This window comes from Lepeophtheirus salmonis, chromosome 6 (assembly GCF_016086655.4).
Source record: "Lepeophtheirus salmonis chromosome 6, UVic_Lsal_1.4, whole genome shotgun sequence".
NCBI classification, from domain to species: domain Eukaryota; kingdom Metazoa; phylum Arthropoda; class Copepoda; order Siphonostomatoida; family Caligidae; genus Lepeophtheirus; species Lepeophtheirus salmonis.
Genome location: NC_052136.2, coordinates 11,580,655 through 11,606,699, shown reverse-complemented (window position 1 = coordinate 11,606,699; position 26,045 = coordinate 11,580,655). Strand labels below are relative to the sequence as shown.

Here is a 26,045-nt window from a genome sequence, read left to right as displayed (position 1 = left end):
AATATATAATCTATTTTAATCAATATTTTTTCAATGTTGAGTTACAATACTTCAGTGAATAATAAACTTAAATGTATCATTTACCGTTCGTTCCAGAAAATAATTAAACAACTGATTATGAAGGGTAATTATTGCTTCTTTTATGAGAATGAAGAAAGGTAAAAAAAAATTGGTAAAATATATCAAAAACAATTAACTGGTACATTAAACAACTAAGAGTCAGTTTATATACACAACAGTAATTTGTCATTTTCTTCAATATTAATAAAAAATAAAATTTAGTGGCTTAGACCCCCAAAATGGCTGACATCAAGCATTTTTTGTTATTTCTTTTTAGATTTTAGAAGAAAACATAAATTTTAAAGTAATCTTACTGCTATTTTATCAATTTGCATGTTATTCACTTATGTTATTAGCAATGATAATGTACCGGTTTCATTTTTTTAAGCCCAAGGGTTCCACTTTTTTAAGTTCTTTAACCCACAATAACAAACAATAGATATTTATTAATAAAAAAACTAATTTTTGATGAGGGCTTTGTAATTGTAAAATACAAAATCCCACCTCTGGACTCAAAGTAAACTAGCGCCTCCCTAGAATCCCTGTCACTCTTTTTATAAAAACATGAAATATTTTAAATGTCAAATTTAAACCGAGGGTGTTAAATTTAATCAAGCATATAATGAAATAATAGGACATCAGCAAATTTTTAAAAGACAAGAAATATCCGTAAGATGGCGCAGATATACTAAGTTATTGTAATCTATATTAATAAAGCATAGTGTTTCTGTTTGTCCGGATGTTTGTTGACACTTCTTTTTTTTTTAGTGTACACTTAATATCTTAGCACTGCGTGACTACTTGATCTAATAAATACCAATGTAGCAGCAACGAGTGTGTGTAGCTAAAGCTGAGACCGTAATATGAAAAAAGAAAAAGAGAATACAAATCTCCATATTATTGTCAGTCTTTTTGTTGACGCCTAATGACTCTGAGCAATGCCCGGGTCTCCAACTAGCAAACAAATTAGTAATCAAACTACTAATAAAAATAATAAACACAAGGTGATATCACTCTCTTCAGGTATGTTAAGAAACTTCTAATGAACTTAAATAGTCAACCTTATGTTCCCGTTAAGTACAGGATTTCCCATGAAATAGTATTTAGTATTCCAGCATAAGAGCCCTAGTACACACAAATCCTACATTAGAATACAGTAACAAATGTTATTGGAAAAAAACCCGGACAAAATGATAAAAAAAGGCTGTGTATTTATAGAAAATGCGGACTCATTTTGTATAACAGGTAAAAATGTATATAATTTAATACCTGCTCATAAATATTAAGTATCGGTAGAAAATGTCAACAAAAGAAATTGCAAACTAATGTTCCAACTACATTTTTTCATAATTCAATGTTTTTTACCTCGTTAAAACAATCACATATAAATAAACGGTTATCTTGAATTACCTATGTAATTTGATTGAGCGATTCCAAATATTGGCTGACGATAACATTCTTTACATATCCTTCGCAACTCACTGTCAGGTTTTACTTAGGTTAATAATATGATTATTTATGGGTGAATGATACTATAAAAATGGATGCATATACATTTATATGCAGAAAAATGAATCATCAAAAAACGAAGATAACATATTCCATATATTGATAGATGTATGTAGTCATAGACATATTTTCGTCCATTATAGACTTTGTATTATAATTTCTGGAATGATTTGCAATACCCAAGAATGTCAACTATAATTTAAAACCTTTTTTTTATTTTTGAGAATTAATTTGGTTAATAATAAAAGCTTTCAATTTACAACTATTTAATTGAGACGAATAATTTTTGCTAGTTTAAGTGTTATTTACAAGAGCACATCCAAGGAATTAATTAGAATAACTATTCTTTGTAGAATACAAATGCCAATCAGACTCAATTATGAAACATTTGTTTCTAACTTGTTTTTGAGTTGACAAGCCAGATATATAATATTTAATGTATTCAGATTTAATGAGAGATTTAAAAAAAGGAAAATAGAAGAAAAAATCACAAGAAGAATCTAATAATTAATTCAGCATTAAAGATGATCGTCATGTTGCTAATTGAACTATTTTGATCGTTGCATTTTTTTTTTTGCAATGAAGAGGACGTTGATCTGAAGGAAGAGTAATGCAAGAAAAGTTTGAGAAGGCCTTGGTGAAGTCGTGGCCTCTTTGTCAAAACCAAGACTCAAGCAACTGGATTAAAACATTTCCGATTCTAGACAAAAATAAAACATTTTTTTCCCTCTTGGTATCAACCCTTTTAAGCAGGGCTTAGAAAACATTACAAGGAAAGGGTCACATAAAATAAATGTAAGTTTTTCAACGTTATCAGTGTTTTGAACGTTAATTAATTGAATTCAAAATAGCTTTTGTTAGGTTATATACTATTGTTAAATAATATTAAATGAATATTCCATAAGTTGGTAAGGATTGGCTTGATGTTGACCCTTTTTCTTTTTGCTTTTGGAGAAAGTTTGCGAGCTGTAATAAAAGTAACAACCTGCCAAATCATTAACAACTCCAATTTACTATTTTATCAGCTAGTGATTTTTTACTTGTTTTAACCTTTATTAGTGTTCTGACCATTGATTAGTTAATTCGGAATTAGCTGATAGGAACAATATTCTGTCTATAGACAATGAAAATCAGACAAGTGGGAAGAATTGGCTAAATAATAATTCATTTAAGGTCTTTTTTTCTTTCACTTTTTACAAATAGGTGTAAAGTGATGCAATTAAATTGCTATATGTTATAAAGCAGTGTATTTTTAAAACTATTAAATGTTCAAACATCATAAGAATCCCATTTATAAAACTTCATTTAAGCTTTTTGTCGAGCCACACAATTATTTGCCAGGCGATTCGTGGCCTACATGCATTAGTTTGTCATTTGGCCTAAAATGTTTGGTCTCAACTTTAAGTGTTTTTGACCAATAAACCAGCTACTCATTTTATACACGTTTATAATAGGGTGGACACATACGGTTTTCTGAAAAAAAAGACACATACTCTTACCAGTGTCGATTTCAGAATATACATTATAAGGAGTTAGTCAAATAAATATATTTTTTATATTCACTTTTATTACTTTATTGTGTTAAGCTGTATACGTCCAACAACTTTATGTGAAACCGGGGTGAATATTTTTTTTAAATATTTCTTTTCAAGGAATTCTTCGTTTCTTCATAACTGGTTTTTGTGCTTCCTTGTGTAACAGTTCCTAAATAAATAAATGATATAAGACTAATATGTTTAGATTATAATCTAAGGGATGAAGTTTTCTCAATTTAGTTAGTATTTATTTTCACCTAATATGGAAGCTGATTTTTCATGCCCTCATTCTTCAATTTTGAAAAAGAAATGTATATCATAAATATTTACTGCATCAAAAATTTTTATAGATCTATATTGTGTAAACACATATATCTAGACACTATAAATAGTAGTTATATCAAATAAATACAAAAAATATGCATTCACAATGTAAAAAAATACTAATCATGATGGTGAGCCACGACAAATTAGTTTGCTGTCTTGGACAATGGATGCAATGGGCTATTATATGACAAAATATGTTGAATTTACATCCTTCATCGGAGGTCAAATGAGATTTTTAATAGAGTTTTTGGACAATTTATAGCTGAGCATTTTGCCAAATGGACATTTGACGAGAGAATATTATGTTAACATAAGTAATATTTTCCGCGCTGTGATTCTGCTTTCACTTGATTAATCCACCAGTTTAGGCTGATGTTCGTTTAATTTTTTATCCTGTTCATGTGAGCTTCAAATTCACAAAATGGGAAAACGACAAGTCATTATTGATCTCTGGCACAAATTAACAAAGCCAACATATGATGACCTTAAAGGGCCTCAAAGTAACACAGAGCAATGTCAACTAATTTATCCAGTGGTTCAAGAAGACCCAAATCATCATGAACAGCAAGAAATATCAATTTGGTAAATTGTTGAATTGGCAGCAAGTGACGAATTTGACGAGGAAATGACTCTTAAATCGTGCCAAGGTGGGAGAAAGAGGGGGGAGACTTTCAAGGCCGCTGAGAGGGGTCATTGTAGGTAAAGATTCGGGTTAAGATTGATAATATGTTGTTATTTCTTTTGTTATTATATAAATTTAAAAAAAATAAAACCACCACAAATGTGTTTTTTTTTATTGAAAGTACCTGAAACATAAAGCGTATCTTAGATATATCTAGTGGTAAAGATATTCGGGTAAAAATGTAAGAGGTTCTACATTTGGCGATTAAACCCATTATATTTTGCGTCACCTACAGGAAATTTTGCTGCTGCCTGGAAACCGTTATTAGTGCCTACAGTGGCCATATTTAATATTAATTCTCCTTAATATCATTATATTTATAAAATTGTTTTAGATAATAAATCTACATATAATTAATTATACGTCATTGTGTAATTTGTTCATTTTAGTCTCAAAACTTTTGCATACCCGTTATTTTGAAAAAGAAAATAACTGTATCCTGATCAAGATCATTATAAACATAAAATTGGTTATTTTATGGAGGAAAGGATCAATGAATTAGTATAAAAGTACAGGAGTTCTAAACGTAGGCCCTTGATGTATAAAAATTAGTATAAAAATTCAAATCTTATGTAATACCTTGTTTGAGTTCATAGTACGTAGAGTCAGCTGCTTTAAATCATACAAGAGTCAGCTCATGAAAATATCAGCATCTCTGTTTATTTCAAAAAGCTCATTGTGGAAGGCTGATAATCCTTGGCCATGTTGCAATTACAGCAACACGAGTCTATCTAAACATTACTGAATTATGTTATAATGAATATATTTATAATATTACTCCAACAAAGAAGTACTCAGTCATTTACTAAGGGCTATGAACGCAGTAGGTAAGAGAGTGAGAGGAGCTTTAAAATTACGCACTTTATAAGCATATGGGTTAAAGAATGGTGTACTAGATGCGTACATGAGAGAGGGTAAGTGTTGCACAAAATACCAATAACTTGCGGTACATATTTTGTACCTAGGCTATTAAATGACAAGAAACATAGTTATTTCTATTTAAACAAAAAATACAGTGTGAATTTTTTAAACAGCCCCATTATAGATACAAAATCAGTCCAATCTGAATTAGTTGATTGACAAAGTTTCTGATACATTTTGAAGATTGAAGCAGGCACGTCACACAATTAATACACAAAGATTATGTAAAACGACTACTTTTGGCCATTATTACCTTCATACACTTTGTTACTGTTTTGCATTTGTTTTGTTTTTTTCTGGGATTTTTGTCCAAAAGTGTTTTATATTGTTGTTATAGCCTTGACTGGAAACTTTTAAATATTTGGAGACCTCCGTATGTCTTTTTATTGCCCAAGGACTGCAAAACGACTAGATGTGTTCAAGTGATTTTTTAAAGTTAATAAGTTTCTCTGAAAATATGCATTTTTTTTTAAACAAGCGTCATGAAATACTTTAAATTTCATACTTTAAAAAAGATAACTTGTACGGAAATGTTCCCCTTATGATATTATGCCTTTTCTTAGCTTTAAAAATGAAAACTCTTGGATTTCTATATTAGGAGTTTATGTGATTTTATATTGAATATTTTGACGGTTCTTGAGAAATACGTAATACCAGAGGAAGACTTTAATGTTGGAAAATAAGGTGAATCTATGTATAAATTACGTCACTACTTTTCTACGATTTTTACAGCCCCTCAAAAAACCCTCCTCTCTGTAATCGTCATCAATGTTTTACTAGTCACACCATTATAATATTGAAACGTATTAGATTTAAAGTTCCATGAGTAAAAAATTCATTTACATAAGTTTTATTTTATTTTGGTGGCTTTATCGTAGCCTTATAAAAAATCACCAATTATTACAATAGTGATCATAGTAACACTAAGAATTTTGGGAGTTACCTTCTACATTATTATATACAATTTGTTATTTATTCTAGCATTAATTACTCTGGGCAATGCTGGTACAACCGCTAGTATAAAATAAATTAAGACTTACGACTCCACTAGATCTCACAATCAAAGACTAGCACCTTGACTTACATTCGAAAGTGACTTTATACTTTAATACTATGAGCACTACATATATGATAATTATGGATTTAAAACATACTCAAACTAAATATAGTGGCTCAAACTAGACTTGACAAAAAAAGTTCAAGGACTTGGACTAGTGAGCAATGACTTGGGACTCGACATGGACTTGAAGTATAAGGACATTTTCCCACCACTATTATTATTTAAAATACTACTCTGGAATTTTCTAACATCCTTTAATTCAAAAATTGCTTTATTGGTATCATGCTTAAGGACAATTCCCCTGGAAAATGAACAACCTTAGTACTTTATCCATCACAAAGATAAAAAGTTAAAAAGGGTGAAAAGTACATACCTTTATCTTAATTGAAATAGTACGAAACGAAATGAATGACTTGAAGACCCACCTCTTTATTTCCTTTTTATATTTTTATAAAACAAATCTATGTTTGCGTCATGCATATTTCTTTAATAAATGTCAGAAATAAATGGATAATATTAATCATGCTCTAATATAAAGTAATTAATGCCCAGGTTGATAGAATCAACTACAGACTTATCTCCAATTATAATGAGGAATGAATGAAAATAGAGTTTGTATATAATTGGGGCTGAAGGAATAATTTATATAAATTCTTAGTTGGGAAAAAGTAATTTTGTATTCACTCACCTCCCTTTTTTAACTAAGTATACGTATTGTTCAATACTGATCACATCCAATCATAAGATGTTGTAATGGCCTGTGTGTATATTACAAACGTTTTTCGAACACTGGTGAATTATCGTGCGTCGAGTACGGAAGAAAGAAGTTCACAATATCTTATATTTTTACTACCCTCTACTGTGAACAACTCGACTGTTTGAAGCTGGCAATCGAACAGAAGCGGCCAGCATTGGTGAATAGGAAACAAAAAGACATCATCATGACAATGCTACTCCGGACACAGTTTTGATGACACGCCAGAAGCTCCAAGAGCTCGGATGGGAAGTTTTTATGCATCTACCCTACAGTTCGAATCTGTCACAAGTTCTTGTTCTTGTCTATGGTCTTCGCTCTTTTGGGTACAAATTTGACCTCAATAAAGGCCTGTGAAAATTAGTTGTCCAAGTGTTTTGCCAATAGGGGCAAGGGATTCTATGTGAGGGGCATCATTATGTTGGATTCTTGTTAGCAACAAGCTTTCAAACAGAACGGTGTATATTTGGCTTAAATCGGATTATTCTAACATTAAAATAAAGCAAAAATTACAAAATTACTTTTCCCAAACCTATTAGTTTTGATGATAATATTTAGAGGCAATATTGCATCAGTATATTCATCTATAATCTTACTATTTGTGAAAAGAATATTCATGTCTCAAGATCCAGATAAATATGACATTGTGAATCTTGTTTAGAGGTTATGTTATTAAACATTGTTCACAATTTAAAAAAGACCAAACAAATGATATATTTTAGCAAGTATTTCCTCCCTTCTATTTGATATTTTTTTATTCAATCACAAACAAGTTATATATATGTGGATCATCAACGCAAAAGTAAGATAGTATGGTTTTTTACGTCAATAAATTATTTTGCTTTGCTTCAAATGGACTTAAGTTATTAAAAATGCATCGTTACAATGAAAAAATTTAAAGAGGATTGAGATTCTAATAGAAAAGAGTCATATCGGGCTCAAATTAAGTCTCATAAATTAAATGAAGACTTTCAACAATATTTATCAGCCCTGGGCATCTTAACTCATCCCAAAAATTTGATTACAGCGCTAATAAGGGACCAAAATATGAAGTAATTGGCTGTACGAATACATGATGTAAAAAAAAGTATAAATTGGACATTTTTTCTGTTCATGATTTTTTTTAGATTGTCTATATGAGTCTGGCTTTGTTAGTCCTAATTATTTATTTTATTATTGTAAATAATTGCATTTTGCCCAAAGCTTTGCAAATATTTCGAAATATATGTATGTATATTTATATGCTATCATCAATTGGCAAAATATATATAAAAAATTCACTCAAATACCGTTTGAATCATTTATAAAACAGGCTTTGTTATCAAAATGTATGTATAAGCAGTTGTTTATATGAGCAAGTTTTGGTCAATATTTATCAATAATAATAATTTTTCAGGGGTTTCCGTAGGATTATATATATTATTATTACTATTTTTATTTTCTTGGTTTTCGATATTTAAAAAAAAAGTTTCAGTTATTAAATGTCTTCAAAAAAAATTTCAAAACCCACAGCTTTCAGAAAAAATATCGAATATTAGATTTTTTGTATACAAATTTCAAAAATCCATAGATATTGACAGAAAATAAAAATTTTTAAATCAATATTTCAAACATAAAATCTTCGGAGGAATTGTTTTGTAAATACATAGATATTCATAGAAAATTACATTTTTTGGGAAAAAAATTTCAAATATTAAGTATTCTAGTAACAAGCAAAAATGTCTTAATTGAGAGGGGGCTACAGCCACTCCAGTACACGCCCTGCAAACGCCCCTGTCTTTCCATTAGCGATACAATTCGAGAATAAAAGAAATCCGATTCATCTACAAAACTTGATATTAATTAAGTGGATTCAACATTTCATAATTGATCGCTCTTGAGTCTCGACAAGCTCATTCAAAAGAATTAATTTATTTCATATTAATTAAATTAAAGTACTTGAGTTAGATGGGATCTTCGAGGGAGAAGATTTTTATCCATATAACATGTTTTCCTTATCATGTTTAAATATATATTCCCTGAGATATTTAAATATTTTTATCTAACTTGGGACTTTGAGTTACATTTTAAAAGAGGAGGAACGAAATATCTTCATATTGAATCGTTATACTGTTATCCCCTCATAAGTAGAATAACCTGAAGAAATGTTTATAATGTATTTAACTTATAGCAAGTGAGAGTACAGAAACAGGTTCGTTGTTAACAACTTTTCATTATAATAATCACCCCCACCTCCTTGAAGTATAAAAATGAGTCATTTTACGTTTGCTATAACAACTGTGTACAATAAGGGGGGTCTTTATTTATTTATGGTATTGCTGATAATAAGTTATATTGTGAATAGTAACACATCAGGGGCGTCCACTCTTGGACTCCCCAAATTAAGGAATTTCTGCTTTTTTCCAAAAAATTTAATCTTTTTATTTTCACTTAATAGAACGGAGTCCCTAAATTGATCGTCACGATAAAAGTCTCTTAAATCAAATAAAGGTTTTTCAATATAGATAAAGTACTTAAATATCTTAAATAATCCCACAAAATTAAATACAAAGCCTATATTTAACTCATATACAGAGTAGGTACACAAAAAATTGCAGACGCATAATAAAATAAGAAAGATGTTATTTTTATAGAATCAAGAAAAGAAAGCTTAAAATCAATTGGTTATATGTTTAAATTCTATATTTGGCTATATTTTTATTCACTATGTCCCCTTTCACAAGCATTGACAGCCTCGAAACTTCGGCGAACAGACAGAATCTAAATTTGGATAAGAGGTGTTGCAGAGATTATTCTCTATGACCCCCCAAATTGCTAAGTTCGGGGGCTTTAGGTGAACTTCTGTCAAAAGTAAGGCATTATGTTGCTGCATAAGTTTTTAATTTTCTGGTGGTATGGCTCTGTTCTCATTGTTAATAGACTTCTTGATATTGTAAACAGTCCGGATGGAAATGTATTCGGTCTTTTTAGCCTTCTCAGCATTGACAGAGGCTCAAAAAGATTGTACACGCATTGCCTTTTTTGTAGATACTCTGACATGATTTACAGTTAGAGAGATGGAACACAAACCCAACTTGTTTATTTTTGTTTCAGCTGTAGTTTGGTTGGATAATGAAATGGGGAAACTTTTTATTTCAATACAACTGAAAGTTTTAGGTCTCCACTCTATTTATTATGTTTATGAATTATTGGGCTCTATGTCTATATGAAACATCGGAAAATGGGAAATAGACATATATATATAGATTTGTGCAAAGGCCATTTAGATATTTCAGGAAACAAATTTGCAGACTATTTTTGCAAAGAATGGTAATGAAAGTCAAATTTGTTTGTGCGTGGAACGCCTCCTAGCTACATAAAGAAGGTGGCGGGTGACTTATTGTTCGAAGTTTGGTGCATCAGATACATGGAGGATCAATAAATGAAACACACACACATCACATGTTGAAGAAACCAAGACAAAAGTGTCTCAAACTTTGGCGTCAAAACATGAACTTACTTGTTCAAGCATACAGACCATGGACCATTTTTAGCCCATCTGATCAAATGGAAAATGCTATTTTTGCATGGAAGAACCTTAAAGCACAGACCACCTTATTAAAAGATGTATTGCATGAAAGATACTAAGGCATGGAAGAAAAGGATTGAATTGATGAAATGTACAAAAATGAATCAAATTGTTGATAATAACTATAAAATTAAGTAGGACTTAAGATCAATTTTTGCTGTAGTAGCACCCATTTGTGTGGTCCTTTCTTGGCCGTATGTATTTATAGTTTTATAATGTATGAATATCTGTACTATTTTACGATGTATGTATGTATGTACTATAAGAAACAACGACAAATTCTTAACTTACATGTACCGGGTGTGGCGAAAAAATCTTTACACTTTCAAATCTAGAACTTTATCAAAATGTATTTCCGCCAATAGTTTTGTAACAGGGTGAGTCAATAAAATTAAAATAACTAATATGATGTCTTGGCTACTTTAATCATCGATGAAGCGCCTTTTGGCTGTAATGATGGATTCCAGGTGGCTACAGAAGGCATTGTACCCATTGCGGATGTAGTCCTCAGACATGGCATTCCAGTGCTGGTTGACGGTGTCCTTGAGATTGTTGATATTTGTGTGATGGACGGTGCAGACCTTTCATTCAACGTGCACCCAAAAAGTGAAGTCCAATGCGTTGGCATCTGGTGATTAGGGAGGCCACGTTTTCTTTGGCCAGAAAGGTAAGTTTTCTTCCAACTACTTATGGACCTTTTTTGACGTGTGTTATGAAGTCTTCATAAAGGAATAGACGGTTGACCTGGAGATTCCCAACTGTTTTTGCAATCTCCGTTGATTTCTTGTCAGTGTCCAAAAGTGTGCGGGCCAAAATTTGTTGATCACGTTCAGATGGTATTTTCTCGGCTTTTTAGACACTAGTTTGTTTGTTCTTTTTTTTTTAATATTTGACCGGAACAATTTTACTACATTCACAAAAACCTTGATTTATGTAGCAAAAACTAAGTGTAAAAGTTTTTTTGCCGCACCCAGTAGATATGAACTGCAAAAAATATTTGGACTTTCTCTTTTTCTTGTTCAAGATTGTTTTTATGTTGGTACTTTACACATCAACATATTTGCGTTAAAAATAATTATACTAGACATTATATGTATGTAGGTTGTATAAATATGAATGTACACTATGTATCCTGTCTTCCCATAAATAACATCTAATAGCAGCTAAAATAACATTCTTTAAACAACATAAGAATAACCCTTAAAGGGAATAAAAACATATTTAGGTAGACATAGAAAGCATGAAGGAGAGAGGAAGAAAGAAGAGGCAGCCTTACTTTCCCCAAGGATCTGACTCATCAATATTTTTTTCACTCAACATAAATGTACCATGCCGAAGTAATAAAATTCTTTTTTTGTTATTTTCTAATAAGAACCATGGGGAATTTGATAATATGTTGATGGGAAATGTAACAAATAGGTAATGATTCAGACGAGTAGGAGGAGAGTACATGTTGAATAACTAATAATGATTCTTTAAATACCTGTAAAACTATAAAAGTTAAAGTATTTTATGGACATTTTATTTATTTTTATGATACTTATAAATAAAAAACAGAGATTTGTTTAAATTATAAATTTCTAAGGAATTGCTTCATATAAAGTTGTTTTTCAAACTTTTTATGCTTTTAATGACTACAATCATATATATGCTTGTTTTGATCCAAAGTTTAAGTCCGCAATTTTTTTCTTCATTAAAGAGCTATAATTTTGAGCTTTAAAAATATCCTTATCCCACTATGATTTATGGTCGATTAATTTTGATAAAATTGATCCTGTAAATAATTTATGTTCATAAGAATAGTTAATATTAATCTTATCTTTCATTTACCATCATTTGTACATCAATTGATCAGTCCAAGATACAAATAAGTCATCCAAGCCGATACTAGTATCCATTTAAGGACTAATTGATCAAATATTCCTTTATTTATATAATGATCATTTTTGATGTAAAATGATGAATAGTTTTATTTTATTTTATTTATGTTCATCTTTCAAACAAAATAATAAAAATTTGACAATCCGCTCTATTTTAACTATTCATAATGATTTAAGATATAAACTCAAACATTTTGTCATGAATGTGTTAATTACAAGATTACTCATAACATAACGTCCTTTTTCCTCAAACCAACACAACAAGTTTTATAAATCAGAAATCATTTAAAGTTTTTATTTACACAATTTTGAAAAAAATATCACATAGGTGACGTGCCCCATTTTCACCCACTGAATAAACTCTACTTTAACTCTTAGTGACTTTTTATTTCCCTTTATACACCTCTTTATTAAGAGGTTTTAGAGGACTAATTAATTTATACAAAAAGATACAAAATTAAAAAACAAAACAAACATATCTAGTTTTATACTTGTGAATAATTAGTTGATTAATTAATTTATCACTTGTTATTCCGCAAGTGTCCTTCAAATGTTGGTTTTTCATGTAACGGGTAGTTGATGTTATTAGTCTTAATTTAGTAATACCTGAAGTCCCGTTCCTGCATTATCCTTGTGCTCTACGAAATGGCCATCCCTACTCATAGTTGACTATTCTTTACTTGCACATAGTTTACTGAATGCCAATGAAATGTTTGATGGGTGTTCACAGTAAAAGAAGCAATATCTACCGATAAAAGCCAACTTGCTTGAACATACGATGTTCACCTTAAGAAATAATTATTGAAAGAAAATATCAACTTAAGATATCGCATTTCCGTCTTTCAATATGATGTTTAAATATACGGAAGAATTCAATATACCTCATACCTATGCTTAATATCTAGGCAATACATATGTATAAATAATAGTATTTTAAGTATGCATTCATTGTCGAACAAGGAGGATTATTTATGCAGTTTGACCTTGGTGATGTTGTTTTGGATAAAATAGTTGATTGAATTGGTTGTTTTAATATTTAATGTCCATAAATACATAATGACATAATCAAGAGGCCATGAATAACTAAACAAACAATAGTTAACTGGGAAAAACCTTATTTTTACTTGTCTGCACCTTTTAATTGTTGCTTTCTACATAAATGTTCATTGCAATCAAGGGTTAGTAATCTTTTCGAAAAAGACACAAAAGCAAACATATTTAAAATTGTAAAAATGTCAGTGCATGAACTTTAGTTTTTAAGTGTTTAGATTCAAGTATTACTCAAACTCGGAATAAAATCCAAAACAATTATGAAGCTGACAATTTCTTAAAAATGTCGTGAACTTCCCCGATTTTTTTGATTTTTTACAATTCAAGTAATGAGCATTAGTCAAATTTCTAGTGTCACGACTCAAAAGTAAATTATAAAACAACGGATGCTCTTTTTTTTATTAAAAAAGAAGAGTTGATGTACTAAAAAGGAGACACCATATTATATATTATGGAGATATTCTCAAAAACTCGAGCTCGAAAGTTTTGACCAAAATACAACATTAGATATTACTGTATTGGCTTTTATTAACTTTTTCCGAGTTTAAATCAAACTGAAGTTCATATGAGTCTGTTGAGTTATCACCATACGACGTTTCTACTGATAGACAATTCTACTTAAACTAATATGAATTCATTCTATACATAGATACATTCAAATATTATATACATACAAGTTTTAATCCTTCTAAACGATGACCTCACTTACCAATACATTAGCGAATTATTAGATTGTATTTCATCAAATATACCTTAAATTTGAGGTAAAGAACTTAAACATTACACTCTTAACTGTTATTGTGGAATCTTATTAATAAAGGAAAGTTTATCTGCATGTATGAAAAATAGTCACAGGGTACACCAAATATAATGCTCCCTGATATATATCATAAACATATTTTATATAAGAAATAACACCGTAGTTGTATTTTGGTAAAATTGCAGGAGTAAGCACACAGCATAAAGTGGTTATAGATGATGCACGGTATTCAATGATCCTAATGTTCATCATATTCATATTTTTGAGCAAAAAATAATAATATACCCGTATTAATAAAATATTACCGACGTGCATATATTTACTAGGATACTTTTTCTATTGTAGTTTTGTTATTCTAGTCTGATGGTTATCCTAATTAGAATACACTTACAGTACTAATATTTGAATAGAATACTAACGCTGATATGTAAAAATGAATTCACTCTCTCATGAGTTTTGTATGGAGTATACAGGGAGTACTGGCTTATTTGTTGTTGAGTGATCAAGAGACTAAAGTATGCAATAATCCTACCAGTATATTTTTTTTCTTAAACTCCTATTATTATTTTTTCATTTTTCAGCAGAGAACACTAAAAATTGATTTAAGTATTGAGTAATTACGTCATAGTGTGCTTATCAAAAAAAAGAGAGTAACACTGATAATTTCTTGGGGGGTTATTTTCTATATTATTAAAGCAAAAAATTTTCTTTGGACAGACGCGTAATTACTCTGAGCAATGTCGGGTACTACTGTTAAGCATAAATAAAAATAGATTATAAGTCCTAGGTAAAAAAAATCATAACAAACTATTTAGGAGGTGGAGATATTTCAGCCCTAGTACTTTTATATTTGAAGGCCTTGGCCCCATATCTTCGTGGTTACTACGCCAATGATATGTATATTTGTAAATTATATGCATTTTCCAGCGGGATAACTTTTTGTAGTTGTAACCTGAGCAGTATTTTTTATTTTCCGAAGCTGCTATGATTATTCTTTAATTATTTATGTGAGAAATAATTAAAGTATGTGTGCTCATGAAAGACGGAGAGTAGTAATGAAGATTGGTTCTGGATATATTATTGTAAGCCCATTTTGGACTTGAAGTAGAATAAGGGATTCCTACAAATGTCCTTGCTAAATATTTAGCGCAATTTTGCTACAATTGTAGCTAATCTAATGAAACTTCTTGAAAGCTAAGCTGCTCACCAGTAAAACATTATTCCATCTGAAAGCTAATAAAAAAAAGTGACGAAACGTGCCTGTTATCTATAGTACTATCCTTTTCTTACATATATTCTTATATAATTGACGTCACTTTATCGTTTTCTGTCATTTCTACTCAAGACGTATACAATTTATTCTTCGATTGCAGTTTCCCGTTTTGATAATCGAATGGAAAGAGTGAACCCATGGAGGCTGTATAGTTTGTTACAGAGTAATATGCAAGTATAATCAAACGGTAATAGCTGGAAAAAAAACTTTCATCAAGACCACTTCCCATTTCGGGCTTAAAGTAAAATCGAAGATTGACAACGGAGAGATTCTACCTGGGTATGTATACCTTGCTAGATATTGATTTTATCTTGCCTTCCATTACAGCTAATCTGATAAAAGTCATATAAGCTGAGCTGCTCTCTGATAGTGTATAATTCATTATTAGGCTATTCATTTTGTCAAACTCAATTACTATTTGGAGGGTTTTTGGAAATATATCTAAAAACTGCAAACAATTATTTGTTGGAAAAGTTGCCGCATCTTCAAGACCAAAAAGTCTTCCCAAAAGAATGGATTAGGAAAATTTTCCTCAAGATTAAAAAATGGGCAATTGTGAATATCACATATATTATACAATGTCAATCAATGTAAGGAAAATCCATACTTTTTTTAACATTTCAATTAGGAAAAAAAACGATTACCAATATTTGTATGCTACTATTGACTTTTAATGACTTATGAATGAGTAATATTGAACATTAAGATACATAATTTCTACTTGGAATAATGGTGCAGAGCAAACAAATTTACACATAAATAGTTTCTATTAATTAAATCCACTCAATTCAAGAAGATAAGAATGAGTTTCGAGTAATAGAACTTCAGACTCACTTAGAGTAGGAGGCATTTTAACTCCTTTGTATAATTGTGGTTCTTTATTACAAAGAACTTCAAAAGTAAACAAAACTACAAATAAATTACGTGTGAGTAGAGTTTTAAACCCTTAGCATTTTTTAGTGTGCTAATTTTTTTATCTTTGGCAACCTAATAGTATTTTAAACTTTCTGAAACTGATAACATTTCAATACCTAAATATATAGGGTAATTGCATTAAATAAAGAATAATTATGTAAATACGGTGTGTCTTTTAGCTGACCGTTAATAAATAATTGGTAATATAAAATAAAAAAACTCTTTTCCTTAGCAGTTGTCATTATTTTTTAATTCCTCAGTAGTGAACTTCCTTTCCTAGATAGATTCAATTATATTCAAAACCGGATTGAACATTCATGTGCGCTCATATAAGACGGAGCTTAATCCGGAAGATTTGTTCCAGAGATTTAATTGTAAGTCCTTCTACGACTCTGAGTAGAATTGGGGATTTACATCAGATAAGTCTAGCAAATTCCCTTGTTTTTATCCTTTTTCCACTCTTTTCAGCGGTGATTGTAGCTAATCTATTGAAACGTCATGAGCACTATTCTTTCTCCCCTCCTAAACATTCTTCAAATTGTCAGGGTTACGATGTTGATGATCGGATTCTTTTTTTAATATAAATATTCTACATACACTGAATTTTCATGATTACTCGTGAATAACAAAGAGTGTACCCTGTTCACTTGTTGGGATAAGTACTAAATGTAAGTCATTGTGGAACTCAAAGTAGAATTGGGGATAAATATCGGATTAATTCTAATCTATATGTCTTTCCTATATGAGAAGTGGGATTTGTATTTATTCCTCAATTCATAGCAACTTGTATCTAATAAAACAATGAAACGCCATCACAGCTTAGCTTCTCTCCTCCCAAACGTACCATATTTTTTTATTTATTTAGTACCTTGGAGTTGAACCATATCTACTATAACTATACATGCAGAACATATTCATTAAAATGAAATAAAATATCTAATTAAATGCAATACATAAAAGTAGAACAATAAAATAAGATATTATGTCATGGTTTCCCTAAAATTCTGGATTATTCTGTTGAAAACTCTTCCCTTATTGGAGGCCATAGATGTAATAAGTTTGATCACTTCTGATGCTGTCGGCCATGTATCTATTCCTATGTTTGGAATTTTCAGCGATAAGGCTACATATCGAGCAGATGCAAAACTATACCTCTCAATTCTTCCACAACAATCACTTCATATGACATCAGCCGGCTCGCAATAAGTTTAGCAAATCAAAGTCAACTGCATTGAATCCCAATGTAGCTCCTTTCTTCGGGAAAGTCCAAAAAAAACACAATTGCTTTTTGAAACTTATAATTTACAACTAGCACACCTTTTACTATTAATTTTACAAATGGCTTTAGAATGGCTAAACACGGACAATCTACCAATAAATGGACTGTGTCATTGAATATCTTACCACAGTCCTTACATGGCCACGAGAAAAAATACAATAAGCGAAAATCTGTAAGCGAAATGAGATTTTTTTTTGTTATTAATTCCTCTCAAGAATGACTTGATTCTGATCTTCCAGTTTTCAGGGAGAATCAATCGTCCCCTATGTACATCATATAGTATATCCGTCTCACCTTCAAAATTAGACAATGCAATTTTCAAATACCATGGGCATGGCATAATATAGAGACCTGACGCCCTCTCAAGAAGAAACTTGAATCTCCGGTCATTGAATAGACCTGAGGGGTGAATATCGTGCTGACCTAAAATGCGACTGCAAATAGTATGTTCTTCCCAAACCCTGTAATTTCCTAAAGAAAAACTTCTTACTCAGATTTTTCTGAACAATATCTACTGTTGAGTCGTCATTAAAGACAGGATCATTAGTCCAGATAACTCATTGAGCCGCACCCCACACTTGAGAAAGTGTTATGGTTACATCGTTGGTAAGATTGGTTCCCATCATAAGCTCTTTATATATTTTGGTCTCAATAATTGTCCTTCTCTATTCCAGCAAGGGGCATGTCTATAAAAATTTTACTGTACATTCGTCCAAGGATAATTGATAACTGGGTTATTCCTCCTCCCAGATAAGTAGTTTCGAAAGAAAAGTCTACCAATCCTCTTCCTCCCGATTCACCTATTCTACAACTAAAGAACTTGCTGTAGTTTTATAAATTACTGTAGGAAAAACACGAGTATGGTATAGGTCTATTCTTTTTTATATATTTAAACTCCTATAGAGTTTTATTTTTTGATTCATTGTTGACTTAATTTGGTTCCAATTATCTCCGTGGATACCATTACTCTCCCATGTGGGGCCTAATATATCAACTATCTTATTTATATTGCAGCTCCCAACTTTGAGATCTCGAGTAAGATTCTGTGAACTGATAGGCATAATAACAGTTTTACTCAAATTTAACTTCAGATCGGACCTCTTCTTAAATTTTCCAAGGAAATTTAATAGTACTTCCAGCCTCTTGATTAATTGAGCCTCTGAATTTGCTTCTACTACCACAGTTACATAATCCGCGTATAAGTCAATGAGATGCTTATCTCCCTCAAAACCTGCCAAACTTTTTTGATATATCTTCTACAAGTTCCTTAATCGTAGCATTAAAAATAAATGGAGCAGAAGGACATGCCTACCAATAGCTTTTATTCAATTTAACTGGTTTACTCTCCACTCCATCTATAGAAATTGTTGACGTGCTATTATCTACCAGTATCCAAACTGGATTAAAAAGCAGAAAATTTCTCCGTTCTAATAATTTGTGGAAAATAAATCGAATCAAAAGCTTTATAAAAATCAACAGCTAAAATGTCACCAAATTTATCTCTTTTCCTTACAGAGTCAATAGTAGCCTGTGTATTGGGAGAAACATTCGATATTTTCCAGTGTTTTAAAAACCTTTTTCTGCAATTCCAATATTGTTATTCAAAATTGGTTCCATTTGACGAGCTGGTACTCGGGAGAGAATTCTATAGGTTTTGTTGATAACTTTAATATACCTCCAGTGATGAAAGTCCATAGGGTAAGACCGAAAAAAAATCGGTCTATCAAGTGAGACCGAATAAAAGGTCAACAAAGTGAGCAATCCTTCCCTTTATCTCCGTTTTTGGTAATTTCCCGAATCTCTTTATTGAGTAAACAATTCTTTGTAGATAAGGGTTAACCTCATCCGGAATAAGTGAAAAAAAAATTAACAAAGTACCATCAGGATCTGATGCTTTACTCTCCTTCAATGAAATTTAATGTAATGAATAATATTTTCCCTTGTAAATGGTATATTCTCGGGATTACTTGAGATTTCTTTTCTTTTATGAAAACATTTTCTTTCTGTGTCTACTATTTTCTTGAATCTAGCATGAAAATAATTCACAATATCTGTCGTATTCGTGAGAACTTTAACTGTGCATTTCATTTTCATTATTCTTTGTGCTGAGAAATTATCATATACTGACAGCTGGTTTAATCTACAATTTCCATTACTCTCCAAATAAGGTTTCCCTCTATTTCTACCTTAGCAACATCAGCACCCAAAAATAATTGACGGATTTTGGCATAACTGTTCGAGAGAAAGTTGAACCCTCCTGAAGAATCATTCAAACTTCATTTTGAATTCTTCTCTTTCTCCCTTTTATGTTTCTCAAGAAATTGCCTTAAAGTAACTTTTATAATTCTCCTCTGCATCTGTTCTGCTTGATTTGTCGAAAAGGAATCATCGAAAATTCTCGCCAAGCGCCCTTTTAGTTTCATCTACTTCCAGGATCTATTTTGGTATTTTAAAACAGTTATTTTTCCGTTTTCCGTGAAGTTCTATAATAATTAACTTACGATCGGAATGAGGTTCTGATTTGTATGAAGCTGTTTTCAACAAACGAACTAATTAAGGAGAGACCAAATTCATATCAATTCTTGACATCTGACTTCCCCTTCTACACGAAAAAAGATATCAAATGGCCTCAACACACGGACGATACCTCCAAGATTAAATTCGCAAATTAAATCTCTTAAAATGGTTAAATTCGGGTGACAGGAGGAATTTTAAAAGTATCAACATTTAGATCACCAATCAAAATAAAAAGCAAAATATATTTCCTTTGATTATTAATAATACCACGAAAGAAAGAAAAGGAATTCTCACTCGGCCAATAAGCATTTAATAGACAAAATTTGAAACCATTGGCGTGAATTTAAATTTTGTACCACTCACTTTTATTGGAGTAATGTTTGATACAAGAAACATGTTCAAGTCTCCTTGTCATCATGGTTATGACTCCTTTATTCCCGGTAAAAAAAAATACCTTTCGCGTAAACAAATAGGATAGTTATAATAATACGAGGAAGAGTTCTCCGATTTAACTCTTGAAGACAAATGATGTCAAGATCCATTGACATAATATGATTTATTCGTACATGTCTGGATCTTCTATCTTTACCCCCTCAGGTATTCAGAGAAAAATTATCGGGTGAATGTCTATGTTTATTTTTTTAACATAACGAAAATACTTACGATTTACAGCCCAATGATGAGTATAGGGACCGGGAGAGGGGCCAAAGATGAATTAGTCCTCACTTCTTGAAAGACAATGATAGTGTAGGTTTGCATAATTATGTTTATTCATTTTTATGAAACTATAAAACTGTTTAAATATTACTTGGGGGCCACTAGTGATGAGTGAGAGCGTAGGAAACAAACGATTCATAACTCTATGTGACATTTTCGTAAATATTCATTATCCTCTTTTCAGGACTGATGACGACGTCACATAAAGTTTACTTTGGTTGCTCAGTCATCACTTGTAGATAACTGAAGTTATCAATCCTCATACAAAAAAAGAAAACATTCGAAATTACTCATCAATAGTGAAGGGTCACACCCGTGATGCATACTACCGAGTGATCCATAAAAATACGAACAATTTGTATCTAAAACTTCGGCAAGATATAAGTTTTTAATTAACAATAGAATTTCAACAAAATTAATACTATAAATTGATGTGTGTCTGAGCTCTCTTAATAATTAATGTAGCTGCCCTTAGCGACAATTATGGCTTCCAGGCGGTGGCGGAATATCCGATATCTGCTGCAGATGTAGTCATTTGTTATGGCATACTAGTGGTTCGCTGACAGTGGCTTTGACGGCCTTGGTGTTTGGAAGACAGACAGTGTAGGTCTTCCCCTCCTCAACATGCACCCAAAAGGTGTAGTCGAAGGGTTGGTATTAGGATTGTAGGGGGGACATAAGGTGTCATTCAAAAGAGTCATGCAATCGAAAAGATAGGTTTATTTCACTACTGGATCACAAGTGGCCTCTCCACCCTCGCAAGGCTCTTTCAACCCACTTTTTTTTATAGCTCTTTGGACAGTCTGCTGTGACACTCTTAGATCTCTTGCATGGGCCCTCATGAACTTGAAAGGATTGGCCTGGTCTGTTTTCTTGATATCCTCTGGGTCTAGTTTGGCCTTTCTGACAGAACCCTTCTTCCTTTCTAATGTTTTGGACTTGCTGACAGCGTAGACAGCGGTCTTGGAGACCCCCAACTGCTAGGAAGCTTTAATATAACGAAATATGAATTAATTTAATCACTAATCTTTCGTTAAATATTGCATTAATAAGTGTTCCGATTTCATAGGACCACCCGATATAGGTCCTATCGACATGTAAAAATAAAAGAAACAAAAAATTAACATGTTCACCCGGACAATTAGAAGAATGTTTAGCAAAAATATAATTAACAGAAAAGATGATGGTAATATTTCAAGAAAAGAATCATTATTTGTAATGTGAATCAATTTTCTCACTTAAGCTTAACAATAAATTATATATTTAATATTTTTATAAAATTCATTATTTTAAAAAATACATAAATTACATAACTTTAATTTAATTCAAGTATTGCAGTAATTAATGTATATTTCTTTCCTTAAGAGACTGATTGTAGATTTCTTGAGCCATCTCGGTAAATTTAACATAAAATACAAAGTATTATATATATATACATATATGAACTTTTTTATCCGAAACATACTTGAGATTTTCACAGCACCAAGAAGTTCCTGATGGACTCATTTGTCCTGGAATTTAATTATCAAGGTTTCATTTATTATTTTTATGTAATCTTATTATTTACTTACTCCAACTATGAATAAATGTAAGTAGTTATCTTTATTGTAATACACAACCTTTTTTACCAAAATAAAACGAAAAAGACCCAAATCAGTTACCTCATTATTCCCAACTTTGGAGTTATTATTTAATCATTGTTGGAATCGTCTTCAGCTCAAACAGAGATAAATCGATTTATATTTGCCATAATTTTGATTATTATAAAAAAAAATTGTTAACATACATGTATTTCATTTTATGTTTGAATGTCTTATTCACTTGATCTTCCTTTAAAATCTTTGAAATTTAATTATAAAAGGCAATACAATTGAATAACAAAAGACATATATTGATGCAAAGTTGATTGTCCAATCAAAAGAGTCGATTGTGTGTGCTTTTCAAAAGGAATCTTTAGAGTTACAAATGAAATTCATGAATAGCTCGTTTAAAAGTTCATTTTTAAAATAAATTTATGATGGAAAAACTTTTCGTGCAGTCTTTTTAGTTTTTTTTTAAATTGTATTTTGATATGTATGATTTTTTTCTTAAGATAAATGGTATAGTTTTTCTTCATTTTACTTATGTACAAATATTGTTTACATATTTAATCCATTCCTTTGATGATAGACAATGCATGAATCAGTAATTCAATCCTTATCGTCATTCATTCAAATCTGTTTAAATAGTAAACAAACAAAAAAACGCCTATAAAACAGGTTAACTGTCCATAATACCTGCAAGCTTAATCCAGATTCAAATTTAGAGTATATGTTCATTTCTAGAAGTGGTGTGAACTTGTCTCCAACTTGCAACTCGAATTCATCGCACAATCAAAGACTCTATAATTGAATTTAACACCAAAGCTAAAACTTGAGAATACACTTGGGTTTGATGTTCATTTTAATTTTCCCAATAAATATAAGGTACTCCTTGAAGCAGGGATTTTCAATAAGCGGCCCATGGACCAAGTCCAGCCTGTGAGTGAATTTCATACAACCTTTGTAAATTATGTAATAATAATGATTAAAAAATAACAAAAATATACATTATTTGCTTAAATTTACGCATTTGATGTAGCTATAATTCGTAAATTAACACTTATTATATCTACCCTAGATAATATTTTCTTTATTTTATCAGATGGATTTGCACACACTTACCACTGCGCTAAATTATTCACTAATAAAATTAATTGAACGACTAATATAAGTACTCCCTGGTTTGATTTTATATATTTATATCCAGTGATGAAAATCTAGTGTATATTGAACATGCATCAAAAAGATGAATTAAAAATCAACATGGTAACCCTGAAAATTGAAGAATATTTTGAAGTAGAGAAGAACAATGCACATGACGTTTAATTAGATCAGCTACAATCAGTTCTTACAGTGGAGTAAAGGGAAAAGATGTAAACAAGGACATTTGCTAGTATTACTTCGATGTCGATCCCCAATTCTACTCTGAGTCCTACAAAGACTTACAATTATAAAACTGCAACAAATTCTCAGGGTTACACGTCGTCTTTTATGAGAATAAACGAACGTTCAATCAGGGTTTGAATATAATTGTATCTATTTAGGAAAGGAATTAAATAATAATGTCAACTACTAAGGGCAAAAAAAATCATTCTGCAGATTACCAATTCCGAAAAAAAGGGGCCAGATAAAAAGTACACCGTATTTTCATCAATGTTTACATCTATTAAGAATGCAAGTACGCTTAGCTCGAATTTATTGACATAATCATGGTTTATGGAGATCTATAGAACTCTATAAGAGGGATTTCAATAAGAATGAATGGATAAGTTGAGTTGAGCTCTCCTTCTTCTGTCATCCTTGCCATCCATGCTCTTTAAATGTCTTACAAAGCTACTCTTCTGTCCACAATCCGGAGGTTTTCAGCACTTTTATTTTTATATTTGTTTATTACGGCGGAAAGTATCGTTGAAAAATGTAAAATTACAGGTAATATTTTATGAGTGTGCCTTACAAGATTATCTCTTCTTCTAATTTTGGCAAACACTCAAAAACTCTTGAGAACCTTTACTTTAAAGTATCTTTTAATTTCTGAAGAGTAGCCTTGAACTTGCAGGATAAGGACTTTTCCCCCATCTCTGTCTCTTTCTCAGAATAAAAATATGTATGTCTTTTTTTTAAATAGTTTAAAATCTTTGATTTTTTTGAAATCCAGATATTATGGTCTGGTTAGAAATAGTCAATTTTCTTTATTCAAAGTAATTGACTGACTGTTTTTGATGATTTTTATAAAAAATGAAATATTTACTCCAAATAACTCCTCTAAAATTGGATTTGTATTTTTTTTTTTTCAACGTGATTTTAGCCATTTATAACACAAAAGCTTGTCATAAGTAAAAAATTCCCATTTTTTTCTGTTTAATGATCCATTAATTATAAATTTGCAATTACATCAATCATGTTTTTACGCAATAAGAACTGTCATGCTGCTCAAATCGAGTAATCTAAATCTAATATATCAAATTATGACGTTATAAAATTAAGCACGTTCATCTTCAAAGTTTCATTTTGACCTTTGTTCATCTCTAACATACACTCAATTTTGACATTTTTTAATAATAAAGTCATTTACGCAATAAACGATTGTTTATGTAAATATTTTATTCACAATTTTGACATTACATAGTCGTCAAGTTCAAGGGGGAACATAGAAACTCTAACTAATGCACACTAAATAATAAGAACTGAGAATCAATATCAGTATATGTTGTGCTTCAACACATCAGTAATCTGGAACAAAAATTATAAATAGTAGAAATTCTCATTTAATTGTTAACCCTCTATTTTGAACTGGGATATTATACACCCCGAAATTTATAAAAATACTTCAGATTCCTTTGAATCTAAAATTTAATTAGAATAAATACGATTATGTATTTATCATGATTATGAATCAATTATAATTTTTTTCTTATATTGAACAATTTTTAATCAGGTAAATCAGTAAATTTATTTAATTCTATTGCGGAAAAGTGGTTCCAGTGTTTTTCTATTTGATTACTTGGATTTTTCTTATTTTTAATTTGAGAATAGAGGTATAACATGGGCGCCCAAAATTATAATTTTGGGGCCTATTTTTGTATAAAATCACTTCAAGATTAAGAATACAAATGTAGGCCAGACTCACTTTTGAGAAGAATCATACCAACTTGTTTTTTGTTAACAGGTTGCTCCAATTGAAAGTACACAATATTATCTTATGCTCCTTATCAATAATATTAAGAATCTTTAATTGCGTATTAAAAATTGCACAGGTATTATTTGATGAAATCTTTATCTATCAACTAATCCTTGTTTATATAACAAATTTGAGCAATGAAAGCTTCCTACAACTTAATAATTTGCGATGTAGTTTTGTAAGACTCTAAATTGTTGTAATTACAAGTTATGGGAAACTTTCAAAGTAGTTTTGTGCCGGTCACTATTTAGAATAATCATAACACCTTGTTTTGTTAGACGGGCTGCTACATTTGAAAGTACATAATTTTATTTTATCCTCCTTATCAATAGCATCAAGAGAAATTAATCGTCTACTTAAAAATTGATCTGGTATTACGTTATAAAAAACTTTACCTACTAAATAATTTTTGTTAATAGTAAATTTGAGCAATGAACCTTTCCTTCTGCCCGATCTAGACCAAACTTTTCCTTTGAACCG

General features: G+C 30.7%; 1 long non-coding RNA gene across 2 annotated transcripts in view; it reads right to left on the bottom strand.

The window, feature by feature from the left end:
- Positions 1 to 22,045: 22,045 nt before the first annotated feature.
- Positions 22,046 to 26,045, bottom strand: part of LOC121120930 (uncharacterized) — a 28,350-nt gene continuing 24,350 nt past the window's right edge. For both annotated transcript variants that reach the window (XR_011781015.1, XR_005865270.2), the window contains 2 exons: positions 23,084 to 23,346; positions 22,046 to 23,023 (listed from right to left, as the gene is read on the bottom strand). This is a non-coding gene — a long non-coding RNA (uncharacterized lncRNA). The remainder of the gene's footprint in view (positions 23,024 to 23,083; positions 23,347 to 26,045) is intronic.